Source organism: Chroicocephalus ridibundus, chromosome 2 (assembly GCF_963924245.1).
Source record: "Chroicocephalus ridibundus chromosome 2, bChrRid1.1, whole genome shotgun sequence".
NCBI classification, from domain to species: Eukaryota; Metazoa; Chordata; class Aves; order Charadriiformes; family Laridae; genus Chroicocephalus; species Chroicocephalus ridibundus.
This window is the reverse complement of record NC_086285.1, coordinates 75118999-75129078: the sequence shown is the minus strand read 5'-3', so window position 1 is coordinate 75129078 and position 10080 is coordinate 75118999.

Sequence of the window (10080 nt, the reverse complement as noted above, 5' to 3'; positions counted from 1 at the left end):
CTTAATCCATGATCAAAATACTTGCAAACAGTGTCTCAGATCAGTGAAATCAGGATGGAGGACAAGAGGAGCAGCCGTTTAAACATCTGACCTCAGTGACAGCAATATATTCTCTTTTCTTCTCACAGTTTTAGTGATCATAGAATGGTTTATATGGGAAGGAACTTTAAAGATCATGTAGCTCCAACCCGCTGCTATGGGCAGGGACACCTCCCACTAGACCAGGTTACTCAAAGACCCATCCAGCCTGGCCTTGAACACTTCCAGGGTGGAGGCACCTACAGCTTCCCTGAGCAATCTGTCCCAGTGTCTCAACGCCCTCAGAGTAAAGCATTTCTTCCTAATATCTAATTTAAATCTCCCCTCTTTCAGTTTAAAACCTTTACCCCTTGCCCGACCACTACACTGCCGGATAAAGAGTCCCTCTCCATCTTTCCTGTAGGCGCCCTTTAGGTCATCTTTAGATATAGGATTTAAAATTACTTATTTTTTAATATATATGTTATAAAACAAAATGGACATACCATTTAAATGAACATAAATATATTTATATAGCCAAAATTGCACCTTGCCCCTGGAGCTAAATTATTCTGTTGTTCAGTCATTCCATGATAGCTCTACTGTGACAAACAATCGAGATGTTAACAGCTGAGCTGGTCCTTAACACGCTGCAGCTTCATGAACTCTACTTTGCTACAGGTGTATCTACAACAGGGAGAAAGGCAGATGCTATCTTACACCACCATCTCTATTTTTGATTAACTTATCTACACTCTGAATCAAACTGAATCACTCAGAGTTTCTCAGTAGCATTTCTTGAATGATAGTTTAAGTACTAGACTGTCCATCCACATAGCACAAACTCACCTGTACTGTGCAGTGACTATGCTTGTGGTTCGGGCCCTCAGTTGTTGTTCTTCGTGCCTCTTAGGTCTTGGTGATGAAAATGACATTCTGATATAGGTCACATTAGCCCACCGGTTTGAGTGCAAGGCCTTGCTGGACCGTGTGAATGTAGTCACTAACACTGTGGGAAGGATTTGTATTCAGAAGACTGCAGTAACACCCTCAGAAGGAAAGCATTGGGCTAATACCGAGGAATAAGCATCTGGAAGAGTGCCCGGGTTCACAAGAAAAAAATATAGTTTCCACTACAGCTTGTCAATGAATATTGAAAAAAGATGAGTGATGATTAAGAGTTTAAAATAATCTCCTTTCCACCCTTTCACCTGCCTCCAGTCGAACCATAAAGCCAACCATGCCCCTGGCTTACATTATAATGGGATTATTGTTCGTGGAGGTTTGGCCAGTCAGCAGTCAATAGCAAAGAAATGACAAACGTGTGCACAAAGGAAGGCCTTTGGAAAGAAAAGAGAAAGGAAAGAAGAAAATTTATTATTGCCAGTCTACTGATGAATGCAGGCATTAGAATAGCAGATGTAGAGTATATAAGGGGCTGGAGAGTGAAAAGCAAAGTGTTGCCTTAGAGCACCAGGAAATGGAGCCAGGGTTGTGAAAGCCATCAGGCTGCCTGCATTTTGCATTCCTTAATGTACAATGAAATGCTTTGATAACTGAAACCAAAAACCCTAAAATGGCAAGCGCTTCCTGCAAGAACCCTTGAAATAAGGTTTGCCGCTAATGTGGGGCAGTCCTCAGTGTAAGGTAGAAAGATGGGGGAACTGGAACTGCACGTTCTGGAAAGGGGATGTTTGCTTCGGCGCCTGGGACTGTTGCTTGGGATACACCAAACAGCAAGAAAAGGACTAGGAAGGATGCAGTCTTAGCTCCAAGGTAATGGATAATCCAGAAACAGCTGTTTCTCTTCCTCAACCTTTTTTAAACTGCCACAGGAGACCTCTTTCCACTCAGAGCTCAGTTATTCTTCAGCATCGACTTCTCAACACACCACTTTGGCTTTCACAAGTAATCTGTTGGACAGGCTAGGAAACCTGTGCTGAATTCCCTCGTCTCCAATGTTTGGCTTCGGTTAGGAGAAGATTTGCCCCAAGACTAAACACGTGTAATATTAAGCGTAACCTTTTCTTAGCTTTATTGTACTTGCTCCTAAATCTAAATTATGTATACCTTGTGTGTGTTTATGTGTATGTGAGTGAGGGAGAGAAACTCAAACAGGCATGGAAAATGTGGACTCCATTCACCCTGTATACGCTGTAATATGAACAGACTTACAGAGGTGTGTGGGCATATATAGACTTAACCACATCTACTGTAAAGAGGAAAAAAATGCTGAGAAGCATTTTGTCATGTTTTCCATTTGAAATGTGTAAGCTGTGGAAACTCAAAGCTGTAACATTAATGTTTCTTCTGGTAGGTTTTTTCCTGTGCTATTTATTTTTCCTGTGCTATTTATTTGCTATCGTGTTTTTTGGGAACTCGACAAGTTTGTGAGGTGCTTTTTTTCCCCTTTCCCCATATCTAGAAAATATGCACACATTTGAATTATGACTTTCCTACAGGAACTAACAGCTGTATGTGCAAATCATGCATATAAATCAATTACCGAGGCCTATGTACTATAAATGCACCCATTAATTAAGCAATGTCAGATGCTATGAACCATGAAGTTCATTACATCTTTAGCATTCAAACCAAGGATTATTTGAAGAAGCAATACTACGTTTACCTAATAGTTAATGAAATTAAGCCTGGTTGTTGCCAACATTCTTATTTTATGCCTAATTCAGTGTTTAAATGTTTATGAATAAAACACTAACTGCTGAAAGCAGAAATGTTGAAATGTAATTACTGGTAAGTTATAACGCACTTGAGGACTCATTATACCAGACTTGGGAGTTTTAAGATCACCAGTGTAACACACTCTCCAAAAACACAGAATTTTTATGGGCTAAAAGCTGGAAAGACATAAGTGCTGTTGAATTTGTCCTGGCTGAGTGGAAATTTTGATGATCGTGGTAGTATGATTTATGGGTATAACATTTTCCAGTCATTACGTGGTTGCATTTCAGCATTGTGACATGATTTGCATATGTGAATATCCCTGCAAATTAACTTCTGATGAGAGCTACATCTGCCTGGATTAAGAAGCTCCTATCTTAAAACCAATCCAGCTGCTACCCTGAAGGTCCTGTTTGAAAAAACAGGCAATCTGCAATGTCATCATATATAGTTTTTCCATATGTATGTCCTGATTTGGATTTAAATGTAAATATTGTATGACAGTATTGGTTACTTTGTTTGGATTTATTCTGCCAACTGAGAGGCACTCGGTGATGTCAACATTAGGATCGTCTCTGCTGTGTAGCACTCTACCTTCCTCTATTCCATTAACCTATCTACAGACAGCTAAGTATCAAGAGCTACAGTAGGATTCGCCACTGCTGTTCAAAACCATTCTTTGCCCCAAGAATAAACAAAATAAAATTTAAAAGAAAGCAATGCAAAGGAAAGACGCACACCCATAAGACTCTCCAGAAGCAACACAAGAAGAAAACAGCAAAGACCTTTAGCTGAACAACACCTTCTGCTGTTGGCTCAGCATTTCCAAGGATCAGGCTTTCCTCCTGGAAGATGCGTATCCAGAGAAAAATGGTACAGCCTCTGACACAGAAAACTTGTGTGTGGGCTCTGAATGTAGCTGATATACACAAGAATTAAAGTCAGACAGGCAGACAGATGGGGGGAACACAGAGATAACTGAAGTTACTTTTTTTTTTTTTTTTGGTAGAATAACAGTAAATGCATGTCAGACTCTTGCTTGAGTGCTTTGCAGGCCCCAATAGTTTTTTTGCAGCACAGTAAAAGAGGATCTCAAAAGAGGAATGTAAAGGAGAATCATGATGCAGAATTGTGAAGGAATTGTGAGAAAAGCAGCAGCGCTTTTAAGCATTGGGAAAAAAAGGATTGTGGTGTGTGGAAGCCAACACAACCGCTTGATGAAGAAGACTGAGGCTGGTAAGGAAGAGATGCTTGGAGAGTAGTAACACAGTCAAAGCAATGGACAAATAGACGTCTCTTTGGGGTGGCCTTCCAGGGGTTTACCAAGGCAGTCAGATCGCTTTGGATGGGCTCTGAGAAACTGGCACATTCTCAGAGAGATGAAGAGTTGTAAAGGCAGGGATATGACTTAGCCGCAAGGCTCAGGAGGGAGGGACAGAGCGCCTTGGAGGCCGGGCACTCGTGGTGGGTGGCAGAGGAGGGAGAGGTTGCACTGGGAAAATGAAGGGACTGCACGAGCCGTGTGGTCTTCAGAGCAGATCTGAGACACTCGAGAGACAGCAGAGGGGAGAGGAGCTAGTATTTTAGGGTGGGAGGAAACAGGTCTAAAGAGCGGTGGGAGTGAGAGCAACAGGAGCTGTGTTTGTGCATGTGCTGACAGCACTCGGAAATAAGCATAAAGAGGATCGAGGACAGGAGCCTGTGTAAAGGTAGAGAGGTACTGAGAGAGCGACTAGACAGGTAAGAGAAGGAGCAGAGAAAGGCAGAAACACTGACCTGAGAGAAAAAAATATTTAGCAAGGTATTTGTGTGCTTTTTTTTAGGAATGGAAGAAATCAGATATCTTTATGTCGTTGGAAGCATTTTGATTTTTACCAATATCAAGTTTTTAATATTAGTTTTAGTTGTTATTGCACTGAATTATGAGCTTATCCTTCTTTCTCTCCCAGAAATTCACTAACATTGCTGCTGCTTGAAAAACCTGCTTTTGCTAAAGCCATTGCAATTAAATTGAAATTTTAAAATTGTGACAATATTGATAACTTTGTAATGAATTTCACTTTGCACGAGTTGAAAGCTTGACACACAGAAGTCAATGGCCAAACCCCAAGGAACAATTGGAAACTGTTTCAGCAGCTCATATGTACAGTCTTAACTGAGGCTTAAATACGTAGAAACCAAAACCACACAGTAATATCCATACCACATTTTTAAATGCTTTTCATCCCAGTGTAGTAAACTAAAGCGTTAGTGGAAATACAGTTCAAAGATTGTTAAAAACAGAAAAAGTGTCCTGCCACCAAGTCAATAAGGGGCAGTAAATACCAATGGACTAAGCAGCACAAAGTCTAGAAGCTAGAATAACTTCGCCCTGCCAAAAAAAAAGAAAAAAAAAGTTAATAAAATATCTGTAGGCAAAGACATAAATAATCCATGCTCCTGGAGCTAAACATGCGCAAGTAAATGATCCCACCCATTCTAAGACTGAGCGGTGACTTACTGTGAGACCAGTCCTCACGTGAATATAACACTGAACAGGGAAAGGATGGCAGAGTAAACACCACGATATATTTATATATGCCAAGAAGGATACCTCAGCACGGACATAAGGCTGTGCTCTGCTGCTGGCATGAAGGCAAGAGAGCTTGCTCTGCCTGCATCCTCCTGTATAAATCTAAATCTGCTGCTTGAAGTCTCAGAATCTGCAGCTGGTCATTATCTAATATAACAAGTTACTTACTCGATGGGTTACATACAATGATGTTCAGTGCTGCTGAATGCAGTCACATGTGGAGAGATTAACCAGTGAAAGACATGTGTTCAATCTTACCAGCATTCATGAACAGCAATGAGATTCCAGTGCTGGTAATTCTTGAATCAAGATGTCTGTTATCAAATGGGAACGCAGACTCAGGGAAAGCAGGTGGGATTCTCTCTCTAAAGCACAGCTGATGTCACAAGTTAAGGAGAGGTGGAGAGCAGCCCGGGGAGGACCTTGCAGTCTTTATCCAGTGGAGGCTTTGCTTCCTCATAAAGCGTCTGCTTTCAGATCCTGCAAGTTAGAAACACAGAGTCAGCAGCGCTAAGTGAACTCACTGCCTAAATGTAAGTTCCTTCTTATCATAAAGTCTTGGTTTTGTTACACTTTGAGACAACTAGGGGTAAAATTCCTGATACTGCAAGTTCCTAAGGAAGTTTCATTTACTGATTGTGTGCAGTAAGAAATGTAAGAAATTTCTTCCAGTAAATAGAGCTCACAGTGGCCATATTCACATATCTATCCTGGTGTAATTCCCAAATGGCTTGGTAAAGGTCTGAAGAAGCAAAGGAGTAAATAAACTCATTCCCTGTCAGTTTTACAGTTGTTTCTTCAAGGAGGACTGCCTTGATTGCTGTCTGTCTCTGTTGTTCCCAGGTGGGTTCACACAAAATGCCTTAAATTATATCAAGAGCAGAGGGAGCTAAAGCAGTGACATATATTGGCTCTCAAGTTATTGGGAGATATCTTGATTTTATTTCTTCTGGCACCAGTAGTCACTCTTTGTCTTCTATTTAACATGGAGAAGCACAACATAATATGCCATCACAGGGGAAAGGTGGAAAGGAATCATGTTATCTTAGAGCATCAGGTGCTCATTATAGCCAGCAATTAGCAAATCTCAGATGTTAGGATGCTTATTCAAACCTTCTGATTCTACGTTATTAGATAGGAAATCCCATGAAAACCAGATATGAGAACGCCAAGAATTCTGCCTCTCAACTGAGCTCAAATATATAAAAAAAAAAAATCTTTTCTCCTGTACCTTGGTACTTCCAAGCTTGGAAAGAACAAAGCACAGACTCAAGTACACATATTTACTTTTAGAAAGGTTAATTCAGAGGATTTAATTGTAGGTATTCCTAAGGTTTTGTTTGCAATCCTTAATCTAGCAAGCTGGCAAGAAGTCTTTCACCATTTTAAATAGACTTTGCGCTAAGAATAACAAAAGCAACAAGACCTAACTTTTTCAGAGAGCTGGGCAGCTCCAGTTCACTCCGGGCTATGGCTATGTGGAAGCGTTTTCTAACAAGTCTTGCATTTTCAAAAGGTGCCAATGAGTCTGGTTACCTCAGCTTTTCAGCACCTTTTACCATTCTAAACAGAGCACCCCAAAGGCCAGCTTCAGAAGCCACTTGCCATGTTTGGAAATATGGACCAATATTTTGCATACTGTATATTTTAGACTGGCTTTGAACACAGCAAATACTATCCCTGTAACATAAGCGTTCAGTTACAGTTTTAACCCTCAAATATTTCTGGAACAGTTAATTTTAGGTAGTTGCTTCAGAAGGGAGACAAATCTATTGTAGCACAGCTATCTCTTTTGAGGTTTTCAGTTGATGAAATCTCACCCAAGAGCACAAAGGACCCCACTGAAGCTAATTGAAATATTCCCTTTATCTTCTATGGATACTGAGTCCAGCTGTAGGTGCTTTTATTGTTGGATGATTACCCAGTCGCCAATGCAACATACTGGTATTTTTGTCTCATTCCTCCGAAATAAGACACGGGGTACTTCCTCTGCTTAGTATCATGGTCCAGAGCGCTTTAGGACAGGGAGACTGAATGACCATCCCACCGTTAGGGGTGCATAGATTAGCAGGACAAGACAGAAACGCCTGCACTAGCAACACTTCAGCTTTACTTGCATGGTGGATAAAAAGAGCCCTTTCATTTCTGGATACGTTCATGAGGGGCCAGAAAGAACAATGGCATCCTCAGCATTGTAATGTAAATCCTTCAGTAAGTGCTCTAGATATGCCCAGACGGGTATGTGGATTTACGTTAAAACTAGATACTCCGATTTTTTCATAATTCTGTTTAAGTTCAGGATAAATTTCTTCTTTGTTGTTTATAAACAAACAATCAAAAAACATTTCCATTTATCTCTTCACTGCACTGACTTCCTCTGAGACCATGATTGAATAAATGAAAATTCATCTCTTATTCCTCCAGTTCCTGTTCAGTAAGCTCAAGAAGTTTAGATAACACAGGCAGGATCCCATTTTTTATCCCGATACTCGGACATCCAGAGAATCATTTGCTTCTGTCTTTTTTTTTTTTTCTCTCATGGGAACTATTAGCACAAGTGGCTTTTCTCAGAGCGTTACGCTAGAAGCCCTATCTTTGCCTTAATTACCTAAGAAGTTTAAGTCTGCCTTAGTTGCCTGAGTAATTACTGATTATTTTCCTGAGTGAGGTGAAGGGGGTCACATCCTACAATATTGTCATGCCCCTTTTGCTTGGTTGCTGTGCAATGTCTCGGGTGCAGCACTGGTGCCAGCTCCCCCGCGCAGGTGGGCAGTGTTCCAGCTGATTTAGGAGGGAGCAGGGTTTCGTCCAAGGGAATACAGTGAAACTCGCACCTAGTTGTCAGGCACTGTGGGCATTCAGTACTGTCTACTTTGAAACAACTGTTTCTATACTTTGCACACCACAAACTTCAGCCTGGTCAAAGGCAAATTTGCACCAGTTTTCTGGACGTGGAAGTCAAAAGGAAGGGTGCTGCTTATTCCCATCAGAGTGGTTTGCTCTGACACTGTGATGTTGTGGCGTTGGTTACCAGTTTTCTAGGTTTATCTCTGAACACTCCTAATTAAAGAGAGATTTGGGGAGAAAGAGGAAAAGAAGATGACCTGAGATAGAAGTTAATAGTAGACCTTGAAGAATGTCAAAGAATTTTTTCCCTGTGAAATTTTCCGTCATTACTGAAAACAGGATTTACAGAGGCAAAATGAAACTTTTGGTTTTCCTGGAGATTTGTGAAGGGCCATCACATGGTTTTATTTGTGCAAGGAGTCCTTAAAGCCTACTGCCAACTTACTCATGCCTCTCTAGGGTCTCCCCTCTCTTGGTCTTACTCCTTATGTTCTTGGTGCTTTAGTCCAGATTGCATAACATCTCTTCTGTCAGGTCCAGTGTCTGGGCAGAAAGCTGATGTGGTACTGGTGAAGGAAGGATTTGACTCGTCTTTCTGTAAAGCATTGGGGTGCTCGGAGGCTTTTTTCAGTGGAAAATGGAATTCTATTCAATGGCATTCTGGGGTAGCAGATAAAACGTAATCTGTTCCTGGGATACCTACAATATGGAAGAAAAATCCAAAAAATTTGTGAGCATTTAAAAAAAAAAGAGTATAATATCTTAACAGAAATACTTCTTGCACTATGTCATGAGCAGCCTCATTAGTTTTTCTTTGATAATTAGCTGTAACTGTAAAAATTATTAGCTGTATTGAAACAAAGAGACTTTTGAAAGAGAACCAGCATGAATACTTATTGTTAGTAAATTAATTTGAAAAAGCCTTGATTAAGCAATATACACCTAATTTCACATAAAAATGCTGATTTTCTCCCTGAAGATTAACTGTGAATTCCATTAATATGAAGAAAGTTCTGTCTGAATATCAATTAGAGCTTTGAGAAAGTACGCTCGTACTCTGTATTGGGGAAAGTCTGAGTCACATACACAGAGGACCAGAAAAGTGTGGAGTTAATGGCTTCAGTTTGTCTAGGTGTGACCTGCGTAAAGGCTGAGGAGTGTCTGTGATCCCTGCTTAGCTCTGGATTTTCCTCTGGTCTTGGCGTGTCGCTTTGTGCTCAGCCACTGAAGCACAGAAGGAGGAGCAGCAGAAAATCTGCCGCCAGCCACACCGATAACTTGATTTTTCTCAGGTCTTACCCATTTTGTGGTTTCTTGTACCCCAGATGCTACAGAGTTAGGACTCTCCCTTTGTGGGACCAGCACACATCCCTTCAATGCCTCGGTGAGCCTGGCGGCAGCGTGAGAGGATGAGGTTCAGCTGGCTCTAGAAGTGGGGAAGCACATGCCCGGCTGCGTGTCGAGTTTCCCCGGGACAAGAAAGGCATTGCAGCATTGTCGATGCTGGAGCCTCCACCGCTGCCATCAACAGCCTTCACCCACCCCATGACAGCAGCCGGGCATTCTGCAGATCATTGCTGCTCCCTGGGCTCCCTGGACACCTCCCGTATGGCACCACCATTGCTGGCTGTCCCTCGCTCTCCTCACACCCTGGCATTGATTTGGCTGTCTCTCTGGACGCCCTTTGCGAGGCTTCCTCACAACCACCATGTGCATGAGAAATGCAACTAAGGGCGGATGCTCACAGGGTAGTTGCTCAGCTGTCTGTATTACACAGTGAGGCCTGGGGTTATTGTCTCTGGGTGTCTCACGCCAGTAAAATAACACGCTAACATTGCTTCCAATGCAATGCCTGGCTGCCTTATGAGTGAGGATATTCAAAAGGCGTACATAAATTAATTTTTATTTAAAAAAAAAAATCAAATACAATTGTGGAAAGGATATGATACAAAAGCATGTAA